At 51.2% G+C, this 23,688-nt stretch overlaps 1 pseudogene; it reads right to left on the reverse strand.

Annotated features, from left to right (window-relative positions):
* LOC134432886 (zinc finger protein OZF-like) overlaps window positions 1-16,054 on the reverse strand; it is a 42,624-nt pseudogene extending 26,570 nt beyond the window's left edge.
* Window positions 16,055-23,688: the final 7,634 nt, after the last annotated feature.

Raw genomic sequence — 23,688 nt, forward strand, 5'->3', positions numbered from 1 at the left:
GGGGGAGAACCCCCATGCTGTTGGTGTGGGGACATGAACCTGAGGGAGCACAAATGCCATCAGCCCCTGGGGCCAGCAAGGGCTTGGGGACACCAGGGAAACCACTCAGCTTTGTCCGGGCCTCTGCAGTCAGCCAGAAAGTTTGTTCCCATCAGCTGGGAGTTTCCTGTGCCACTGCAGACGCTGTTGCTCAGAGCCAGGGCTGCCTGGCAGCCACCCCCAAACTGCCCTGAGCATTTCCTTTGCTTCACCTTTGCTTTCTTTACTCTTCCTGATACAAATTTCTTCTAATTCCCCACCCCAGGGGACGCAGAACTAGACACAGCACTCGAGATGCTGCCCAAGCAGTGCCCAGCACAGGGGAAGAATCACTGCCCTGCTCCTGCTGGCCATGCCATTCCTAATCCAGGCCAGGAGCCATTGGCCTGCTTGGCCACCTGGGCACACTGCTGCCTCATGCCCAGCCTGCTGTCCATCAGTCCCTGCAGGTCCCTTTCTGCCTGGCTGCTCTCCAGCAACTCTGTCCCCAGCCTGTAGCACTGCAGGGGTTGTTGTTTCCCCTCCCCTTCACCCAAGTGTTGTTCTGTCTTGGGGTCTCTCTGGTGGTCCCTGGTGGTCGTGGACCCCAATGTTCCAGAGGGCCTGGCTGAGCTGGCAGGACACTGAGGCTGCTGTTCCAGTTCCCTTTCTCACACAATGGGCATTGTGTGGCTTCCATAGGCCTGGGGTTTTGGAGAACAAGGTCAAGGCGTCAGCTCACCTGGTAGAGACAATTTATCATCTGGTAACATGAGGTCACAGAGTGGGCTTTGACATCACAGAGCGGGTTATGTGAGGTGTTTGAGCAGCTATGACATCATATACTGCCCCTGTGACATCACAGAGCCATCTGTGACATCAAAGGGCAGAGGTCTGACATCACAGAGCAGACTATGACATCACAGAGTTGGCTGTGACCAGCTGTGACCAACCATCAGAGATCAGCTGTGTGACATTGGAGAATGGGCTGTGACATCACAGAGCAGGCTGTGACATCACAGACCAGCTGTGTGACATCCCAGCAGGGCTGTGTCAAGTCACCGGGTTGGTCACTCCACCCCAGCTCCCCCTCACAGTTTCTCCCAACAAGTCCAATGCTGTCCATGCCCAGCAGGGTCCCTGTCCCCCGGGATCCCCCTGGCCCACCTGGAGCCACAGCCTCCACCAAAGGATGTTCCACAGGATCCACCCCAGAGCCTGACATGGGGACAAGGGGCCAGGGCTGTGTGACCAGGACATCAAGGACGTGGGTTCTCCAGTCACTGTGGCCTGGATTGGGTTGGCCAGGGCAGGAAAGATGTCTGGCAGCTGGAGCAGGGTCTGGGAAGGGCCTCCAAGGTGGGGCTGGAGCCCTTGGGCTGTGAGCAGAGGCTGAGGGAGCTGGGCTGGTCCAGCCCAGAGCAGGGAAGGCTGAGGGGCTCCTCATGCCAGCCTGGCAGTGCCAGCAAGGAGGGGATGGAGAACACAGAGCCAGGCTCTTCACCGGGGGCTGGTGGGAAAAAAAAGCCAATGGGTGGAAGGGGAAAGAGGATACCCACCTGGGACAGGAGGAGATGAAATGAGTCAGGCTGGTTTCAGCATTTCCTCAAGACCAAAATCAGCCTGACCTCCCTTCTCCATCCACCACTGACAGCTTTGCAAATCAGGAATCATTCGAGCTGTTTTACACCCACTCCAGGATGAGCATCCTGATCCAAGAACTTGATTGTGTTTACATCAATCATAGAACCATGTTTGTCTAAATAATTTTAGTATGGAAATCACTTGTGAATGGTGGACTCATCAGATACTGCTGGGAGGTTGCACATAGCTGTGATTGTTATTAAATTTTATCCTGTTCAACTATAATCTGTTGGCCATGAAGAGAAACTTTCTGTGCCTCTGAGTCTCAGCAGTTCCTGACCCCCAAAGGACACAAACCCTGATGAGCTGTGCTTCCCACTCCAGTAGTGGCACTTCCACCTCCCTCTGTAGCCAGAGCAGAGCTGCCTTGTCCCAGAAAGTGCCTGGCAATGGAGGGATGATGGAAACAGGACAGGCTGTGGGGATCAGGGGCAGGGTAGAGACAGGGAGAAGAATGGCTTTTGCACTTGATGGAGCTGTGCCTTCCCTTGGCTTTGTTGGCTGGCAACAAATGAACATCCCTCTGTGTCTTGGGCAGCTCCTTCTCCAAGGAAAGCAGGTGGGAGTTGGAGCCAAGGAGCTGAAAGCTGCAGGTGCAGCCTGGGCTGGAGGGAGCTCAGATTTGCACAAGGCTGCTCTGAGTGCCAGGGCATGGATTGGGTAAATGGTGGGGTGGGGGTAGGGACAGAGTCTGATTGATTGTCAGCCATGAAGGGTCTTGATTTTCATATCTATTCAAACTGCATGAGGAGGTACTTGGATTCAGTGTCAGCTGGAGATAGCACGTATCAATAAATTAACAGGGAGAAGAAACCTAAATCGGACCCAGGAAATCTTTTCTCACTGTCTCTTTAAATAGAATCTATTCAACTTGAATGCACTACTGGAATTCATCTAATTAGCCACAAAAGATTTGAAAATAAATCAAATTACCCCCAGAGGCTTGGCTTGTTAAGGTGTTCTGGATGTTAATGTGCCCTGGGACACTGAATTCCTGCACTGAAGAGCTGAAGGCTGAACAAGCCTCTGGAGCAGGAAAATTCAGCAGCAGCCTCCAAGGTGCTGAGGATGTCAGCAGCCCCCACTGAGGCCATCCCTGCCCAGAGACCGTGGGGGAATGGGCAGACAAGGAGAGCGTCCCTGGGGCTGGGGCAGCACAACTCAGAGGCAGCAGCGGCTCTAGCTGGGAAATGGAGTGTGGAATGTGGCTGGGAAAGCCCTGCCTGGGCTGTGCCAAGCAGGACACACAAGCCCTGACCCCTAAACGCCAAACAATTCTCTCAAGGAGACATTTGAAAAGAATTAGAATTGCTTCTGTACTGTGAGCTGGACTCCCTAGAGTCGTACAAACTGGAGATTCTCAGGATCTCAAAACAACAAAACAGCATTTACTGGCAACTTTGGAAAATCAGAGAAACATTGGCAAAATGTTTTTTATGACACTGTAGTGCTTTTCGTTTGTTAATTATAGATCTTTCTAATCTTGAGATTTCCTAATTAATGTACTGATGAATATGTTGGGTTTTAGTGCTGGTTAATTATTTATGTATTTATCTTGTTGTGAGATAGGATTACAAGAAAGGTATAGTAGGCTTAAAATTTTAAAAGGGTGTAAATAAAAATTTATTAAAAGTAAAATTAAATAAAAGGTAATAAGAATTAAAATAAATTTTTAGAATACTTTTTTTTTCTTTACATATTTTTCATTTTACTGAAAATGTAAAGAAACTAAACTAGAAATTGCTAGTCAGTTCACTATTTCTAGAATGAATTTTTTTAGTTTACTGTGGGGAGAAGTTTTTCTTGTTAAGGTTATGGAGATTTTTTTACAAGAGGAAAAAATAGGTTGTTTTTTGTTCTTAGTTTTGTCATGGATAACAGTTGTGTGGGGATCTTTGTTATTGTGGTATTGTTTTTATTGCTACAAGCTTTTTTACAGCTTGTTGATGGGTCATGTCAACTTAAGGGGTATTGTTTTAAAGATGAGCTGTTTAAAGGTAAAAGTTTTTATTGTTTTCTTTTAAAATTATTTTTATCTCTGACAATAGAGATCTTCTCTTGGGGATACTGGATTACTTTTTCTCCCCCCTGTTTAAACTTTTTGTAAAATTACAGTTATTTTAACATTTATTTATTTACCAGGCAGGTTTTTCTTTGATTAATTTGAAATATTTTGATTATTTGAATTTTTTTATAGTTTCATGTGTTATTAAGAAAAAGAGTTTTTTCTTTATAGTTTATAAGAAAATTTTAGTTTTAAGATAAAGGTATTTTTTCTTCTTTTTTGGGGGAGGGATTTAACTTTTTACTGACTTTTATGGTTTTATGGTTTTTTGTTTTGGTTTGTATTTTTTTTTCAGTTGAGGGAGGATTGAATGATTGAAAGGATTTACACCTAACCCGCTGATAACTTGTGGAGGGAAGTTGTGGTTGAGTTTTATTAGGATTGCTTTTATGACTGCTTTGGGGCTTTTTATTGTGTTTAATATTAGTTGTAGGGTTATTTTGCATGGGTCATAGGTTGCAGGAGTTTTTAGTTTTAATTGTCTTGGGGGAGGGGACTTGATGGTAAGATTTTAATTGCTGTGGCCAACTTTGTTCTGGTTGGGGTTTTGTAGCCTCTTTTGTTTTCCTGTTTGGGAGTTGTTGGGGTTTGGTTTGGTTAGAATGGGGCCAATGGAGGGGGGCGGTCTGGGGAGGGGGGAAGGGGCTCAGACCATGGCAGGGTTGCTTCATTTGGTTTGGTTTGGTTTGGTTTGGTTTGGTTTGGTTTGGTTTGGTTTGGTTTGGTTTGGTTTGGTTTGGTTTGGTTTGGTTTGGTTTGTTTGGGTTTGGTTTGGTTTGGATGAGATGGGGGCTGGGGCCAGGGCCCGCTGCTTCTTTGTTGACTGGAAAAGAAAGAGGAGGTTCCTGGTTTATTTAATCTTTAACATTTGTGTTTAACAGAGGCGTGTTCAGTGTCTTTGTGGTTTAACAGATTGTCAGTTACACAAAATTTTTGTATTACTTTTTAAAATTCTTCTCATGTCAAACTACAACAGACATTCAATCAACAAAAAACACATCTCAAAGCCTTGACTTGGCCCATTTGACTTCACAAACTCTAAGCCTGTTCAATTTCATGTTATTCAATATCTGCAGAAGCAAAGAAACATATGAAGACATGGAAAGAGAGAAAGACAAAAAAGATACAGAGAAGCACACACAGAGCTACCAACTCCTGGATTCCAGCAGTGTTCAGATGGAAATTCCAAGAGGAGGCAGGGTCAAGATGTGTGCTTGCCTTGTGGTCAGTCTTCAATACCCCTTGGTCTTCCGGGGCCCTTCCCCCAGGTGGGCCTTGGGCTCATTTGGTCCCTCAGGAGCTGGGCTGGGGCTGCAGAGGTGGCTGTGGAGCATTGCCTGTGCTGTGCCAGGGACTGGAAGACACTGCTGGGCTGGGATAGAGGCTCTGGGGGAATTGGGGTTCCAGGGCAGGGGCTGGACCTGCCTTGTCATCCCCCACACATGAAAAGTTTTGATCCAACAATCTCCTCCAGTCTTTCACAACAGGAAATGTTAGAGAGGGAACCCAAATTCTGGCCATGGGCACCTGGCTCAGAAGGACAGTTCCATAGGAAGGAATGCACAGAGACCCAGTGTTTGGAAAGCAGCTGAAAGGCTCACTAGGCCAAGGCCAGCCAGACTTGTCAGGAATGGCAGATTTTGTCAGGAAGCAGTCTTTGGATCTAGGGAGTTGTGGAGGTGGAGCACCAATGTCATGCATGGACACCTGGAGAAGCAGCACAATTCTTTCCCGTAGAAAGGAAAACACGGAGCCTTCCCCAGTGTTTTGGGGAAAGATGAGAGGTGACCCTTGCAAAACCACTGCCAGAAAAACTTATCCTGGCAATATTCCAGGGAACAATCCCTGGATAAAAGGAAGTTTGGAGGTGAAATCTCAATTCAGGCCATGGGTGCCTGGAGAAGAAGGACAGTTCTTTTCCATCAGAAGGAAAGCACAGAGCCCCAGTATTTCAGCAGCAGATGAGAAGCGACCTTCAACATGCCAAGATCAGTTGGACCAGTCAGGCAGTCCATGGGAGGCAAAACCAGCCAGACCTGTTCTGTGTTCCCTTGGCTTTATGGTGCTCCATAGTGTCACAATGGCGCCTTGGTTCCATAAGGCCCCACAGTGTCACAATGGTCCCAATGATTCCATGAGTCCCTGCAGTGTCACAATGGTCTCTGTGGTTCCCTGTCAGGACCCAGGACATCCCTCTGGCTGTCCTGAGCAGCCAAGACCCCTGTCAGGGGTCTCAGAGACCCTGGCACAGGGCCCAAAATGCCCCTGTGGTTTTGATTATGACCCGTGGAGCAAATTACCAACCTTGTATGAAGATCAGCAAGCCACAACAGTTTCAATAGAACATTAGTGAAGTTTTCACAGGGTGGAAAAGTAGATTTTTGCGTTTTTGGTATGGGGGCAAGATGGAGTGAACTAAGTGTGTCCAGCCTTTCTCCTTCTCCTTGGCCTCCATCTTCTGCTGTGTTGTTGGCACTTACAGATTGGTTTAGAGTAGAAGCTAAAGGTCTAACATAGGTGATACGTTTTGGAAATTGTAAACATTGTATCCATAGTTTTTCTATAAAGACATAACACCGCCCTGTGGGCAGGCAGAATGCCTCGTACTGTCTTTGTGAGCTGACCTCGGCAGCGCACTAGAAAATTTTTAATAGATAAGATAAAATCAACAACCTTGAGACCGAGAAATGAAGAGCCCTGACTCCTTCTTCAAGCACCGGGCTGGGAAAAGAGACTTTCGAACTTTTCTCGGGGTCACTCTGCTAAGCTAATGATCCCGACAGTTCCCCAGGCCCCACAATGACACATGATTCCTCTGTTCCAAGCAGCCTGCAATGTTACAATGGGCCTTTGGATCCTGGGGGTTTATGGTGTCACAATGGTCTCCCTTTGGCTCCACAGTGTCACAATGGACCATTGATAACAGGAGGCCACTGTGTGTCACCCTGGAGCTTTGGTTCCATGAAGCCTGCAGTGTTACAATGAACTCTTAGTTCAATGGAGTTCCACAATGTCACCATGGCCCCTCGCTTCTATGCAGCCTGCAGTGTCACAATGGTCTCCTTTGGTTGCCCAGTGTCACAATGAACCACTGAGGTCATGAGGCCTTGCAATATCACCCTGGACCTTTGGTTCCATGCAGCCCTGAAGTGTCACAAAGGCCTCTTGGTTTCACAAGGCCCCACAGTATTACAATGGTCTTCTTGGTTCAGTGAGGATCCCCAGGGTCACAATGGTCTCACTGGTTCCATGAGGCTTCAGAGTGTCACAATGCTTTCCTTATTCCATAGAGCCTCACAGTGTCCCAATGATTCTATGAATTCCCTCAGTGTCAAAAGGGACCTTGGTTCCATGAGGCTCTGCAGTGCCCAAGTAGTCTCTCCATTAAGTTCTATGAGGTCTTGCAATGTCACAAGGGACCTTTGGCTCCATGGGGTCTTGCAGTGTCACAATGGCCCCTTGGTTTGATGGGGCCTCTCTGTGTCACAATGATCCCTACATTCCATGGAGCCACACAGTGTCAGTACTGTCCCTTTGGTTCCATGAGGCTCAGCAGTGTCGCAGTGCTCTCCATGATTCCATGAGGCCCCACGGAGTCACAATGGTCCCTTGGTCTCACAGGGCCCCACAGTGTCACAATGGTCCCTTGGTTCCATGGGCCCTGTGCTGCTGCATTCCCCCCTCCCCTTCTCAGGCAGCCCTGCCAGCTGAGAAATGCTCCTTGGGGCTCGGCCTTGGCCAACAGCCCCTGGGCTCAGCTCCTCTGCAGCTCATCACAAACACTGTCAGCTCCAGGCACTGCTGCTGCCCAGCCAGCTCCTGGTTTCTTTAGCAGCAGCCCTGGGAACTGTTTCTGTTCCCTCAGTGGCACAACATCCCTGTTCTCACCCTGCCAAAGGAAGCTGTTGATGCCAAGTGCAGTCAGGATGAGCCATTGCTGGGACTGCAGCCCCTCTCTTGGGGCCCTGCAAACAGCGCTCCAAAAGGAGCCCTTGGAGCTCTCCTGGGCCAGCGACTCCCTCTGAGTGGGGCCTCTCCCAGCCGGGAACTCTCCCGTTTGCTGCACTCAGGCATCCTGAACAACGACTGAGCCTGGGCCGATCCCCCCACTCCTCCAGGCTACACCCTTCGAGTGCTGGGGAGATGGCAAAGGATCCACAGTGAGCATTTCCTGCCCTCAGGGGCATTGCTCACAGGTGCCTTGCACTGACTCTGTGTCTGTGTGTTGGGAATTTACCTGCTAGAGACTGGAAAAGTACAAAGCCGTGGCTAGTTCCAAGTCCTGCACCTGTGAGATAGCGTGTCCTTGGGCCTAGCTGTAGTAGGATAACAAATAGTGAAAGAGACATGAGAAAAGAGAGATGTAACCCCTAAGGAATGAGGAAGAGTTCATGGTATAGTTTAACCAATAGATTGTTTGGCTTACAGAATATTCATAAGCTTATTATTTGCTGTATAAGTGTTTGATGCTTTCTTCAATAAACGGACCTGTGATGAACCAGCTGGTGTCCTGGTCTTCTTCCTTCGACATCTGTGTGCACACAGGAGTGCTTGTGCTGGGGAAATGTGGCAGAAATGCTGCTCTCTGAGGGGCTGGAGTGCCTTGGATAGCTGAGTCAGTCAGATATCCAGATATCAGTAAGTAATATAAGTCACGAGGTCTAAACGAAGTTAAATGCTGCCAAGAGTTGCCCTTTTTTTAAGTTGTTACATTTAATTTATTAGCTAAGTTAAGGATTGTTAAGTGTAATTCCTCTGTTAAATTTCTAACTCATAAGATTTAAGTCAGATTAAATAGTGTTAAGTGCTGTTCTTTTGCTAAATTGGGGAGTTGAAGGTACCAGTTAAAGTTAAGGTATAAGTAAAGTCCTGTTAAGTTTGACCTCTGTTAAGCTTTTGGGCCAAATTCCTTTTATCTTTGCCCTCACTGTCCTTGTGTCTCACACATACCCAGGAAGAGTTCATGCCTGATTTCTGGTTTGATTGACTGGATTTTGTTTGGTTTTGTTGTTGCTTTGTTTCCTTCGTGTGCCTGAAGTGTTCAGTCAGGAGCAGACTGACTCTTGCCAAGGAACTTTGTGCTGCTGTCCCTTAATATTAAATCCGGTTTTTGCTGCTCCCTTGCTGGGGATTTTTTCAGCGCTCTCAAGCCCTCGTTCGTACCAGGGTGAAGGAGCCATGGCCCAGGCTCTGGCCCTGGGGGACACGGGGACGCTGTCGGGGAGTCCCTGTCCCCCTGTGCCACCCCCAGGGCCCTGGTCCCCGTCCCTGTGTCAGGCTCTGGGGTCGATCTCGTGGAACATCCTCTGGGGGAGGCTGCGGGGCTGGGGGCCGGGGGGACCTGGGGGGACAGGGGACCCCGCTGAGCACGAGCAGGGTTGGACTGCTCTGTGGGGAGCTGTGAGGGGGGCGAGGCAGAGTGACCTCCCCAGGGACCTCACACAGCCCCTGTGATGTCACAGTGTCCCTGTGATGTCACACAGCCCCTCGGATATCACACAGCCTCCTGTGATGTCGCAGCCCACTCTGGGATATCACATCACACCCTTGTGATGTGTCAGAGCCAGCTCTGCGGTATCACTCTGTGATGTCATACAGCTGTGATGTGATGTCACAGAAGACTCTGTGATGTCAAAAAGTCACCAAGTGATGTCATTGTCTGTTCTGTGGTGTCACAGCCAGATCTCTGTTGTCACAAAATCCTGTCTGTAATGTCATACTGGCATTCTGTAATGTCACAGCACACACTTTGACCTTACAGGCTTCTCTAGGATGTCATCTAGCCATGCCATGATGTCAAAGCCTTCTCTGTGGTGTCACAGAATCCCCTCTATGATGCTGTAGCTGCTCAATGACCTCACACAAAGAAGTCTGTGATGTCATAGCCCAATCTGTGACCTCACACAGCCCACTCAGTGCTGTCACACAGCCCCTGGCTGACATCCCAGCTGCTCTGTGCCTCTATGACACAGCCACAGAGGTGCTGCTGTGACACAGCCCGCTCTGGGCCATCCCACAGCCCCTGCCAGTGCTGAGCCCCTGTGAGCTCTGTCTGTGCCCTGCTGGTGTCCCTGAGGTGCCCTGGCAGTGCCCCAGCCCTGCTGGGCTGTGCACAGGAGCTGCTCCTGGCCAGAGCTGTCTCTCTGCAGCGCTGCCCTTGCCAGGAGCTGCCTCTGGGCCAGGAGCCCGGCCCAGCTCAGCAGCACAGACACAGCTCAGGGACTTTAATCACCCTCTGGGGCTGTGGTGCTCTTTGCATCAGACTCAGTCCCTCAGAGTGTGCTCAAAAATTTCTGAGGAATTCCAAAAGTGATTGAAACACTGAAATTTCTCATAATATAAATAGATTCATCTGAGGGACAGGACTGAGAAAGTGTCCCCAGGTTCCAGTTAGAGCAGAACACTGGAGGCAGTGATGACAGATGGGGACAAGCAAGGGAAAGGTGTCTCTGATGCTGAGCAAAGCTGCACCTCTGTCCCTGCAGGCTGTCGGCATCTCCCGGCTGCCCCACCTGGCTGGGCCCTTCCTTTGCTGACACCTCTGCCTCCTGCCTGCCTCTGCCTGCCCACACAAAGCCTTGGCCTGCTCCAGGCTCCTGCTGGGGAAGTGCTGCACCACAGCCCTGCCCGGGCAGTGGAATTACTTTCTCCTGATGTCCAGTCTGGGCCTCCCAAGCTGCCCTTGGTGCTATTATGGCTTCTTCAAGATCATTCCCACTATGAAAAAAAAGCTCCAGCCTCTCTGAAACCACCCTTCCATCCCTCTCAGGCTGCTCCTATTCTACCCTCAGTCTGCACACCACTGAGTCCAGAGCCCTCAGCCTCTTCCAGCTGCTTTTGTCATGAGGCCTCCAAACCCCATCCTGGGAGATTTTTGTGTCTTCTCCAAGGTCTGTGAAAATGGAAAAATAGTGATCAAAGTTATTTTCTCCACAATCTTGCAATGACAGAACAAGGGGCAATATCTTTAAACTGAATCAGGGTGGATTTATATATCTTAGAAGGAGGAAATATTTTACAAGTATGAGGGTGGGTCGAAACTGCAGCTGATTTCCCAGAGAAGTGGATTCCCCATCCCAGGAATTGTCCAAGAGCGGGACTTTTTTGCAACCTGACCCACTGAAACCCTCTCATCCCTAAGGACAGAATTCCCGTTCTCTGTGTTCTCTGATGTGCTGGGTGCCCTCACAGCGCTTCTGGCAAGAATGTCTGCTGAGGGCAGCCAGGCTGCTGCAGGGGCAGTGGCCTCACAGCCATCACCATGGCAGCCCTGTCCCCTGGGCCTGGCTCTCCCCTTTCCTCTGCCCCTGCCTTGGCTCTGCTGCCATTAAGAATTTTGTCATTAATATCTCTTCCCCAAGGTGCTGGGGCCAATGGCTTCCCAGTCAGGCTCCTGGAGCAGAAGTGGCTTTTCAGAGCCCAGCCAGGAATGAGCCCTGAGGCAGCAGCTCTGCAGTGGTGGCCACCAGGCCGGGCTGCCAAGGGAGGCTTCTGGCCATGGCCTGCAAGCAGCTGCTGCTGCCAAGGTGACTTTGGTGCCTCAGGCTCTCCCTGGCACAGCTCCCAGCATGGCGCTCTGCCCTTGTGCCCGAGCCCTTCCCTGTGCTGGGGCTGGTCTGGGGCTTTTCCTGCAGCGGGATCTGCCCTGCTCATGGCACAGGAAAGGCAGTTCCTGTTGGAGCAGGAGGCTCTGCTTGCAATGGGCTCCAACAACTCCAGCAGGGCCCTGTTGACTTCAAAACTGCTTCCTAGAGCACTTTATTCTAATATTAGTTATAGCTCCTGAACTGTGGAGTAAATGAATGTGGTTAAGTTCTTTCTTCTAATCATGATTAGAATCAATTAGAGGAATATTTATATGAATTTATCGGGTATCCCATCATTAATTCTGTGGGACAAATTGGGTTAAAGGTTCAATTCCACCTCTCCAGTCCTTTACACCTTTGACAAAGTCTGGGGCTGGGATTGGATCCAGTCACTTACAGTCTCCTCTCATTGAAGGAATTGTAGAAGTCTGGGGGCCCTGCAGGGGTTGGAGGATCCATGGTGGCTGTTCAGTGTCATTTCTCCACGTCATGATTTAGCAGGAGTTTTTCCAATAAAGAAATAAAGCTTTTGCCTGAAGCTCCCACTGTGCCCATGACAGGAACCCCTGTGAGTGTCTGGGACATCCCGGCTCTTTGGCAGCCTGGGGACTCCTGGGATGTCACTGTGGAGCCCCCGTGAGTGCCTGTGACAGATTGGTGCCTTTGCAGCACAAGGTGCCCTGGGATCTCACAATGCAATGGCATGACTGCCTCTGACCAAAGAGCTCATTACCATCCCCAGAAAGCCCTGGGAGGTCTCCATGGAGCCCCTGTCTGTGCCTGTGACATTCCAGCTCTGGAACAGCCTGGAGACTCTTGGAAAGTCCCCATGGAATCCCTCTGAGGGTCTGTGATAAATCTGATCCGTGGAAGGCAACCATCACCAGGACCCTGTTGCTATGGTCTGTTTCCAGGGCAACCATCACCAGCCCCCTGTTGCTATGCTCAGTCCCTTGGCAGCTCCATGGAGACCCCATGCCTGGAGTGGTTGCCATGGACTCCAGCTCAGGCCTGCAGCCAGAGCCCGTTGCCATGGAAACCATTGGCAGTCCCATCCCCAGGCTCATGGGATCCCAGAACCACAGAATTGGCTGAGCTGGGAGGGACCCATCAGGATCCCCCAGTCCAACTGCTGGCCCTGCACAGGACACCCCAACAATGCCAGCCTGGGCCTGGCAGCACTGTCCAAACACTGCTGGAGCTCAGAGAGCCCTGGAGCTGGGACCCTTCCCTGGGGAGCCTGGGCAGGGCCCCAGCAGCCTCTGGGCAAAAACCTTTTCCTGACATCCAACCTGAGCCTGCCCCGACTCAGCTGCAGCCATTCCCTCCACTCCTGTCCCTGGGCACCAGAGGGAAGAGGTTCCCGCAGCCCCAGCCAGGGACCCGCTCCCAAGGCTGTTGCCATGGCCACCAGGGCTGGGACCAGCTGGGATGCTCGGTTTCCACGGGCCGGGGTTCAGGAATGGGATTCCCCAATTTCCTGCTCCCGCTAAAACCACACTGCCCTCGCTGCCCTCCCACCTCTTGTGGAAAGAACAAAAGGCAAAGATCCCAGGCTGGGATAAGAACAATTTATTGGGAACACCAACGAGATAAGAAACATACAGAACAGAAACAATATTGATAACAGAAGGGATAAATAAAACTTTACAGGGAAAACTAAAACACAACTTATTGGGTCTCCCTGGCCACAATTTCCCCCTGCCTGGAAAGGGCACTCCTCTCCTTAGGGAAAGAGACATAGAGAGTTCCTTTCCTGCCCCTGGCAATAACCTGAGGTGGGAGTGAATGTAATGACAGGGCCATGGCCAGACCCTCATGTTCTTCAATCCCACATCATATCAAGGGCAGGGGCAGGACGACAGGCAGGTGTCTTCCCAGCATGGATCACAGGGAAAATGGATCACAAGGGCTCTTCTCAATGTGGGTTCTCCTATGGGTGATGAAGATAGAGCAGTGCATGAAGCTGTTCCTGCAGCTGGGGCATTTGCAGGGCCTCCCTTACTGGTGGCTCTGTTGGTGTCTTGTCAAGTGAGAGCTCTGGGTGAAGCTCTTCCCACACTGGGGACTCTTGAAGGGCCTCTCCCCAGTGTGGATGCGCCGGTGCCTGACGAGGGTGAAGTTGTGCTTGAAGCCCTTCCCACAGTCGGGACAGCAAAATGGCCTCTCATCTGTGTGAATCCGCTCATGCAGGAGGAGATGGGAGCTGGTGTGAAACCTCTTCCCACATGTGGCGCACTGGTAGGGCCTCTCCCCAGTGTGGATGCGCTGGTGCCTGATGAGGTGGGAGCTGTGGTTGAAGCCCTTCCCACAGTCAGGACAGCAGAAGGGCCTCTCCTCCGAGTGAATCTGTGGGTGCTGGAGGAGCCTGGAGCTGGTGTGAAACCTCTTCTGACACTGGGGACACCCATAGGGCCTCTCCCCAGTGTGGATGCCTTGGTGGGTCACAAGGGTGGATCTGTAGCTGAAGCCCGTCCCACATTCCCCACACTCGTAGGCCCATTCCCCGGTGTGGATCATCTGGTGGCTGACCAGGTGCTTGCTCTGTTTGAAGCTCTTCCCACACTGCAAGCACTTGAGGGGCTTCTCCCTAACACGAAGCTGCTCATGAACCACCATCTCTGAGCTCTGCCTAAAGCTCTGTCCCCCTTCCTGGCTCTGGGTGGTTCTTTCTTCCTCAGAGAATCCTGGGCTGGCTTTGGAGCCCCTCCTCCTGTGGGATCTCTGTGGCATTTCCTCCATGTTGGATTCCTCTGCACTAGAGTTGCTCAAAACGGCCTCTTTCACAAGGTTCTGATGTGGAGATTTTTCCTCCCTGGTCTCCATCCTCAGCTCCTTACCTGGGGAAGGAAGGAGAAAGAGAGGATGGGATTTGCCTCCGTGCCAGAGGGAAGGCGAAGGAGATCCCCCCAGTGCATCACTGGCAGGATGGCATTGGCACCAGGGTTGTCCTGCAGCTGGGGGCCGACCTGGGCTGGAAGATGGAGCAGGAGACAGGGGGACAGGAGCACTGACTTCCTCCTCACCTGCCTGGGTGTCCCAGGGCATCTTCCTCTTCCTCGCAGCTTTCTCCTCCATCAGGTGAAGGTTTGGGAATGGGAAATTTTATTTTGGGAGGAAAACAAGGGATGAGCACATTGAGTTTTGTACTGGTTTGACGGCAAACATGAGGGAAAGTCTATGTCAGAATTACAATTTAATAAGAAAATTAGGACCAAGGCAATGATACAGAAACACTGCCTTAAACTGACAGAGTCAGGATATAACATGACACCCTGTTGGTCAGGGTGGTGGCAGCAGTCCCATTAAATGGTGGGTGCAGTCCTGTTGGAGTGATAAACGTGATTCTGTCAAAGCAGTGATCCTGTAGAAGGGTCTGGTCTTCCTCTGAAGGTCCAGTGCTGGTTATGGAGATCTTGTCCTCTGGGAATCCAGTAGGCAAGCAGCTCCTGGTCTTTCATACCTCAGCTTATATCCAGGTAGGAATGCTTGGATCCTCCCCCTGGGCAGAGCATCCCACAATGGGATGATGGAATTTTATCAGTCCTGCAGTGACACTCAATGGCCCATTCACAGAAGATATCTCCCCTGGAGGGCGTTATCAGGGCTGAGTCATGGAAGAGATAAAGAACACTGCCCCACCTGTTTCTAACAGTTGATGAAGATGGGGATTGAAAACATGCATTTGGTTACATCTTACACTGCACCCTGAAACAGTGGGGTAATCACTGCTCAGGGGGTGAACACCACCCCCCTTACCCAAACTGGCTCAGCTGTAAAACCCCCACCGTGGGATGGCAACACACACACGGGGGACAATGTCACACTTGCCCTGCTCCACTCTGTCCCTGTCACTCCCTTGCTCTCCCCTCCTTTTCCCTTTTTTCGATATCTCTCTCTACTTCACATTTACTGTTTAATAAAATCTACTTTGGATTTGGTCTTGTTAGCACCTTAATTGGGGCAGAGGCATCTCTCTACCAGTATTCTTAACCATATTGCAACAATATTTTGGCACAGTGAGTTCAGGCACTGTTCTTTGACCCCAAGTGCCTTTGACAACAGCATGGTTCCTTCCTCTGAGGAGATTGTGGTTCTTTCTGGAAGAACTCTTGGAAACTTGGACACAGTCCCTCCTTCATCCTGGGGAACTTATGGGAGAACTTATGAGGAAAATGGCTTTTTTGGATGGCCAATGAAAAAGAAAATATTTTCTTGTCCTTCCTTGAAAAGTTTGTTAAAATCACTGGAGGAAAGGGAGCAAATGATACCAGCAAGACTGACAAGGTTCATTCACTCCAAGGTGAGGAACACAAGGCTGCTGAAAGTCCCAGAAGAAGCCCAGCTCAAGTAGCTAAATTCCCAAATAACTCCAGCCAGGGGTCTCCAGGAGGATTTTTTTGGTGAGTGTTCGGAGCCAGCAGAACCCGGACTCGAGCCCTGGATATCTCCGGGCTGCCTAAGAGGAGCTTTTTCGGGGCAAGAGGAGCCGCGATCACCCCTCAGGGGGGTCCCGGGGGGTCCATGTGGGGATGGCCTGGTACAAACGGGGCAGGACATTGGTTTTGGGGATCCCCTTGAGAGCCAAGGCTGTGGAACGGGGGACCCCTGGGGCGGGGAGAGGGGAAGGGGCGATACCAGAGCTGAGGGACCCCCGGCAGCCCGGAGATGAGGCGGGGATGGGACCCCTGACCCTGACAGGGGCGTGTCCTGGGGTGGCTTCATGATGCTCATACCCCATCAGTCCGTTTAGCCCAGAAATGAGTTCTGCACCTTGAAGGCTGGCTCTGAGAGTGAAGGGCAGGAGGAAGAAGCTGCAGTTTGTTTTCAGATACTGCACTCACTCCTCCACATTCCGGCTCCTGGAGTGTTGTGATGCCTTAAGGAGATGGAATAGAGGCCAGACGGAGTTAAGTGGAGTAAATTAGATATTTATTGTAGTGCCTTCAAAGGTCACACCCTGGGAGTACTGGAGCCACAGATGTGGCTCTGCCTGGATGTCTCTGAGATGGGAGCAAAAGAGGGCTTGGTCACGAGATCTCACATTTTTGTAAATTTTAGTACATTTATATATAGGAGTTAACTGCCCAGTTAATAGCTTCAATAGCTTCAAATTATGAAGTTTTGTCTTCCTTGCTTGCTTGCCTGCCCTCCTCTTTTCATGTTGTTTATGCTTTGGGCCTGAAGTTTGAAGAGCTTGTCCTTGAGTCTCCAGCTAGAACAGGATTGTTTTGTCTTCACCACTCTGTGAAAAGATATTAGTAGCACTTAATATACAGCTAAAAGCTGCACACCAAAACACAATAGAAAAACTTAAAACCTAAGGTATCAGTTGTCTGCTGACAGACAGACAGCAGGAAAGATCTCTCCTTTGCTTTTAGTTAGTTTTTAGATCACTTGAGGCAGAGAAGTTCCCTAGACTGTGGTTTTTCTTTTTCTTTGGAGTTGTTTAAACCTGCTCTGCACTGAACACCCCGACCGCACCAGCAGCTTGCACCTGTGGCCCACTAGGCTGAGCCTGGGCTGTGGCATTTCCAGTGCCAGAGGGACTGATAAGAGACTGAGCTGAGCTACTGCCCACAGAGGGACTTTCTGAGTTTGTCATCTCTTTTGGAGCAGCAAGAGGTTTTATTGTTTAATATTGTTCATTTTTTTTTGCTGATGAATACTTTGCCTGTTAAATAAACAGGTTTTTTTCCCATTTTCTCTGAGGAAATAATTTCCTGATCTGGTTGGGGGAGTGGCTGCTTGAATTTGCTTTTTAGAGAAAACCCTTTTGGAGGTTTTCTCCCAAATTTGCCCAAATCCAGGACAGGGTGGTGGGAAGACAGAGGACCTCCAAGTGGCTGGAGTGGGGGGACGCTGAAGAGGGGCACCCTGAAATTCCCCCAGCATCACTAAGCAGGACCCTGGAGAGAGGGATCCCCAGGACCCATGGGATTCCCAGCATTCCTGAGGAGGGGAACCACCAGAAACCCAGAGGGATGAGACTGGAAATGGGACACTCCTGGTGTTTTTTTTTTTTTTTCTTGATTTTTGGAAGTTTTTATGGACACCAGATGACTTCTGGAGATGGATTTGGTTGGGAGGAATTCCCAATCCAAGGGATTCACACCATGTTTTTCCCAAACCAGGATTTCCCATTCCCAAACCTTGGCTGAATGGAGGAGGAGAAGGCTACAAGGAAGAGGAAGATGCCCTGGGACACCCAGGCAGGTGAGGAGGAAGTCAGTGCCCCTTTCCCCCTCTCTCCTGCTCCATCTCCCAGCCCAACATAGCCCCCGGCTGCAGGACAACCCTGCTGCCAACGCCATCCTGCTGGGGATGCACGGGGGGGATCTCCTTCCCCTTGCCTGTGGCATGGAGGCAAATCCATTCCTCTCCTTGTCCTTCCTACCCCAGAGAAGGAGCTGAGGATGGAGACCAGGGAGGACAAATCCCTGCACCAGAACCTCGTGGAAGAGGCTGTTTTGAGCAGTGCCACAGTGCAGAATTCCAATGGGGAGGAAAAGTTCCAGAGATCCCACAGGAGGATGGGCTCCAAACCCAGCCCAGGGTTCTCTGAGAAGGAAAGACCCACCCTGAGCCAAGAAGGTGGACAGAGCTTCAGCCAGAGCTCAGAGCTGGTGGCCCATGATCAGATTCACAATGGGGAGAAGCCCTACAAGTGCTTGGAGTGTGGGAAGAGCTTCATGCAGAGCAACCACCTCATCAGCCACCACATGATCCACATCGGGGAATGGCCCTACGAGTGTGGGGAATGTGGGAAGGGCTTCAGCTGCAGCTCCGTCCTTGTCACCCACCAACACACCCACACTGGAGAGAGGCCCTACGAGTGTCCCCAGTGTCAGAAGAGGTTTCACACCAGCTCTGACCTCCTCTGCCACCAGCAGATTCACACTGAGGAGATGCCCTTCACCTGCCCTGAATGCGGGAAGGGGTTCAAGTGCAGCTCCCACCTTGTTAGGCACCAGCACATCCACACTGGGGAGAGGCCCTATGAGTGGGAAGAAGTTTCAGACCAGCTCCAATCTCCTCCTGCACCAGCGCATTCACACAGAGGAGAGGCCTTTCCGCTGCCCTGACTGCGGGAAGGGCTTCAAGCACAACTTTACCCTCATCAGGCACCGGCGCATCCACAACAGGGAGAGGCCCTACGAGTGTCCCCAGTGTGGGCAGAGCTTCTCAGACCGCTCGTTCTTTACCCGACACCAACAGAGTCACCAGTAAGGGCAGCCCTGTGAGTGCCCCAACTGCAGGAGGAGCTTCATGCACTGCTCCAGCTTCATCCCCCATGGGAGGACCCACATTGGTCAGAGCCCTGGCGATCCACATTCCCTGGGATCCATGTTGGGAAGACACTGGGCTGGTTATTCTTTTATTTTGGCCCTAATTTTCTTTGCATTCATCTTCATCCCTTTAAACCAGAGGAAATTGGGGTAAAAATCAATAAATTCATCAAAGGCATATAAAGCCTCACTTTTTGCTTGTGTTTCAGGGGAATCTGAGATTCAGGGAAATAATTGGGAGAATTTGGCATTTTGGGGGGTATTTGGTGTACTCGTTTCCCTTTTCTTGGCACTCAAAGAGACAAGAGGGGATGTTGGGAATTTAGCTGCTAGAAACTGGAACAGTACAAAGCCGTGGTTCATTCCAAGTCCTGCACCTGTGAGATAGTGTGTCCTTGGGCCTAGCAGTAGTATAATAACAAATAGTGAAAGAGACATGAGAAAAGAGAGATGTAACCCCTAAGGAATGAGGAAGAGTTCATGGTATAGTTTAACCAATAGATTGCTTGGCTTGCAGAATATTCATAAGTTTATTATTTGCTGTATAAATGTTTGATGCTTTCTTCAATAAACGGACCTGTGATGAACCACCTGGTGTCCAGGTCCCCTTCCTTCGACAAGGGTTCAATCTGTCACCTCAATGCCACTGAAAACTACTCAATCCCACCCCAAAATTCCTTGATTCCACTGCTCTTTGGTATGGAATGGGGTTGGAAGGGGATTGAGCAAAGATGGCTTCAAATCAGGAGGGTTGAGATGGGCATTGGGTGGGGCTGGATGGGTGGAGTGGTGTTTGAGAGGTGGAAAATGGGGGAAATATGTCTTGGGAAGGGGGTGTTGATGTCCAGGAGTAGTGGGATGAGTTGGGGTAGGGACTGGGGAGGTGGATTGGGGTCTGAAATGAGACAGCCAAAGTTTGGGTATGATGAAGTGATGGGGAGCCCATTACTGAGTGAGTTTTTTAAAAATCCACATTTCTGATGAGATTTTGAGGTCTCTCATGTTTCTGAGGCAGTTTTGGGGCACTCCCCACCTCTTGGGGGTCTTTCCTGAGAGCAGCTCCATGGAGCCCCATTGCCAGGGGTGGTTGTCTTGGGCACAAGCTCAGAGCTGTATCCAGAGTCCGTTGCCTCAGTGCTGGAGAGCAGAGAAATGATGAATGGCCCCAGACATCTCCAGTCTGTGTTTGGGGGTAGGGAGAGTTCTGCAAAGATGGGGTGGTCACTGCCCCACCCCAGCCACTGCAGCCTCTGGCCCAGCCCCAAAGTGGCTGCCAAGCCCCTGGCACCCTGAAAACCCCACCTGGGAGAGGGACAAGAGCAGGTCAGGCTGTGACACGGGTGTTACACTGACATGTCCCACGGCCCCAGAGCTCACAGCAGCTGAGATCCAAGGCTGAGTGTGGATCTCTCTCTCCCTCTCTCTCTTCTCCTGACTTCCTCTTCTCAAAATTTGGTTAACTTGCAATTGGACAGGTTAGAGTTTGCTAAGTCAGTGCTATATGAAGTGCTTTACTATAATTCAATGCTGTTTAAGATTTCCCAAGTACCTCATTCTCTGAAGTTTGCAACTAAAAGTTTGTTCTCCACCCTCCTGAGCAGTTTGTTGTTTTCTCCCCTTGGCCATCTGTCCTGCAGGCTGTGCCCCCTGTGCGTGCTGCTCCTCTGCCCTGGCGGGCTGCACTCGCCCATCTCGCTGTGCCCCAGCATTTCTCACCCAGCGTTTCTGTGCCCTCCCTGGGCTCCCTGCACCCAGCGCTGCCGGCTCCTGGCACACAGAGCCAGGGCAGGAGCCCACCCTGCCAAGGGGCTCTGGGGCAGGGCAGGGGCTGCAATGGCTTCTGAGCTCAGCAGCTGCTCCTGGCATGGTTCCATGGAGACCAAGCACAGTGATTGCTTTCCAACAAAAACACGGGAAGGCAAACTGTGATCACTGCCTCCAGGGTTCTGGTCTAACTGGAACTTGGGGACACTTTCTCAGTCGCATTCCTCAGTGGGAACCATTAAATCTTCAAGAAATTTCAGAGTTTCAATTTAATTTTGAGTTCTTGAGAAGTTTTTGAGCACTCTCTCAGGGACTGAGTCTGATGTAAACAACACCAAAGTCCCAAGAGGTTCATTAAAGTCCTTGTGCTGTGTCTGTGCTGCTGAGCTTTAAAGGAACAGCTCTCGCCAGGGCCAGCTCCTCTCCCAGCCCAGCAGGGCTGAGGGCTCTGCCTGCAGGCACTGAGGGGACAGGAGCCAGGCAGAGACAGGCTGAAGGCAATCAGGATTGGGAAGACATTGAGCTGAGACTTCACTTGGGGAAAGATCTTCACAGCCCTGTGCATGGTGAGTGTGTGGGTGCAGGGCAATGTCCCCTGTGCTCCTAGAGGGATCTCCTGAAGCCAGCACACCCCACAGCCTGGGGGATGTGTCAGGAGGACTCTCCCAGTTTCTCTCTGGCACAGGAGCAGGAGGAGGAGGATGTGCTGCAGGGCGGGGCTGCCCTGGGCACTGTCAAAGGGACAGGGCAGGACGGCTCCGGCTGCCAGGGATGGCTGCAGGGGGTGAAGCTGGGGCTTCAGCCAGGGCTGCCCAGGGCTGTCCTGCAGAGCAGCTCCTGCAGCCCTCAGGGCTCTTGGCCAGACCAGGGCATGTGCCACCTGCCAGGGGCAGCTCTCAGCCTGCCTGGCAGCTCCCCATGGATGCTGCAGGGGAGAAGTTGGAGGTGGAAGGAGCCACCCCCATCAGGGCAGATTCCTCCTGCTCTGGAGATGGTGCTGCATGGCCAGGGCTGGTCTCAGCTTTCTCCTGAAGGGAAGGGAAAGGGGCTGTCATCTTTGGCTGTGTCACTGAGACTCCTGCACTGTCACCCTGGCCATCAGCAGATGGGCCTCAGATCTCCCTCAGAAAGTGCCTCCTCAGCCTCCTCTCCCTATAGACAGCAGCAGCAGCACCCTTGGCTTGCAGCATCTCTGTTTGTCTGCCCTGCCCTTAAGGCCCTGCAGCCAGGGAGATGGCCCTGGGCAGTGCCCTGTGCTGAGAGGGGTCTGCAGGGCAGAGCTGAGCCCCCAGAGCTGGGCTGGGCTCTGGCAGCACTGGCAGGGACAGGGCTTGGATAGAGAGAAACAGCTCGCAGTAGGCACAACTCGAGGCAGCAGAGAGCCAGACCAACCCTTGGCATCCCTCCCTGTCCAGCTCTGTAGGGAAAGAGAGAAGGGCTTAGAGAAATTGACTTTTAAACTGGAGTCTTTAAAAGCTCTACTTAATTTTTCAAGCTCAGTTTATGTTGGATCACCCTGAACTAGAGGGAGGTGGAATGGGCAAAGTGCACCTGTGTGGGGACCAGCAAGTCTGACTGCAATGGGGCTGAGTGAGCCCTGTTTTCCCTGTGGGCTTCCCCAGGGTTCAGGCTGAGAGCAGTGCTTAAGATGAATCAGTAAATCAGGAGCATAAACCCAAGCTCAAGAATAAACATATTGAGTGAAGTTTCCCCACAGGTAGAGAAGTAGTTTTGAGGGAATTCCTAAAATAACCCTAGAGGGTTGATTCCAAGAGCTTGGTCTCAGCTTTTCAATGTCTTGTTTCTACAGTCCACAATGCCCAGAGTTAAGGAATGTCCAACAGCAGCTCCATCAGGCACTTCCTCCTGCTGGCATTGGCAGACACGCGGCAGCTGCAGCTCCTACACTTCTGCCTCTTGCTGGGCATCCTCCTGGCTGCCCTCCTGGGCAACGGCCTCATCATCTGCGCTGTAGCCTGCGGCCACCACCTGCACACACCCATGTTCTTCTTCCTGCTCAACCTGGCCCTCAGTGACCTGGGCTCCATCTGCACCACTGTCCCCAAAGCTATGCACAATTCCCTCTGGGACACCAGGAACATCTCCTACACTGGATGTGCTGCTCAGCTCTTTTTCTTTACGTTCTTCATTGGAGCAGAGTTTTATCTGCTGACCGTCATGTGCTACGACCGCTACGTGTCCATCTGCAAACCCCTGCACTACGGGACCCTCGTGGGCAGCAGAGCTTGTGCCCACATGGCAGCAGCTGCCTGGGCCAGTGCCTTTCTCTATTCTCTGCTGCACACAGCCAATACATTTTCCCTGCCCCTGTGCCGTGGCAATGCCCTGGGCCAGTTCTTCTGTGAAATCCCACAGATCCTCAAGCTTTCCTGCTACAAATCCTACCTCAGGGAACGTGGGCTTCTTGTGCTAAGTGCTCTTCTATTCTTTGCTTGTTTTGTTTTCATTGTTTTCTCCTATGTGCAGATCTTCAGGGCTGTGCTGAGGATCCCCTCTGAGCAGGGACGGCACAAAGCCTTTTCCACCTGCCTCCCTCACCTGGCCGTGCTCTCCCTGTTTCTCAGCACTGGGTTTTTTTCCTACCTGAAGCCACCCTCCATCTCCTCCCCATCTGTGGATCTGGCCCTGTCACTTCTGTACTCAGTGGTGCCTCCGGCCCTGAACCCACTCATCTACAGCCTGAGGAACCAGGAGCTCAAGGAGGCTCTGAGAAAATTGATTGTACTGTATTTTCAGAAGCATTTCAGAACCATTTTCTGATGCAGAGCCTTCAGAATGTAACTCTTTAGAATCTCATCCTTTTTTCCCCTATGTCTCTGTTTTTATTTGGTAACTTTTTTCTATTGTTGGTATGTTTTTTACAAAATACTGCAGTAGTGCACTTAGCATTTCTACATTAACATCTACCTTCTTTTGAAATATGAAGACTTGCAAGAGGCTTTTTCCCTTGAGATTTAAATAAAAACAAGTGCTTGCCCTGACCTGTGTGCCCGGAATTCTTCCTGAGCCCTTCTCTTTCCCTGCAGGGGCAGTGCCTGTGAGCAGGGCTGCAGGGTAGAGCCTCCCAGCACAGCAGCACAGCCAGGGATAATGGCCCTGGCTCTTCCCACATCTGCTCTGCCCAACTGCACCCTGTCCTTGCCAGCCCTGCTGTGGCTGTAAGGCCAGAGTGCTCTGGCAGCTTGGTCACTGTCCTGCTGCGTGTCCCTGCTGTGGCCACAGGCAGGGCCAGGCCGTGGGCACTGCTGGGACACAGCTGGGCTCCAGCACAGCAGCTCCAGCACCAAAGGGCATCTCCTGA

The sequence above is a fragment of the Melospiza melodia genome, assembly GCF_035770615.1.
Source record: "Melospiza melodia melodia isolate bMelMel2 chromosome 7 unlocalized genomic scaffold, bMelMel2.pri SUPER_7_unloc_1, whole genome shotgun sequence".
NCBI lineage: Eukaryota > Metazoa > Chordata > Aves > Passeriformes > Passerellidae > Melospiza > Melospiza melodia.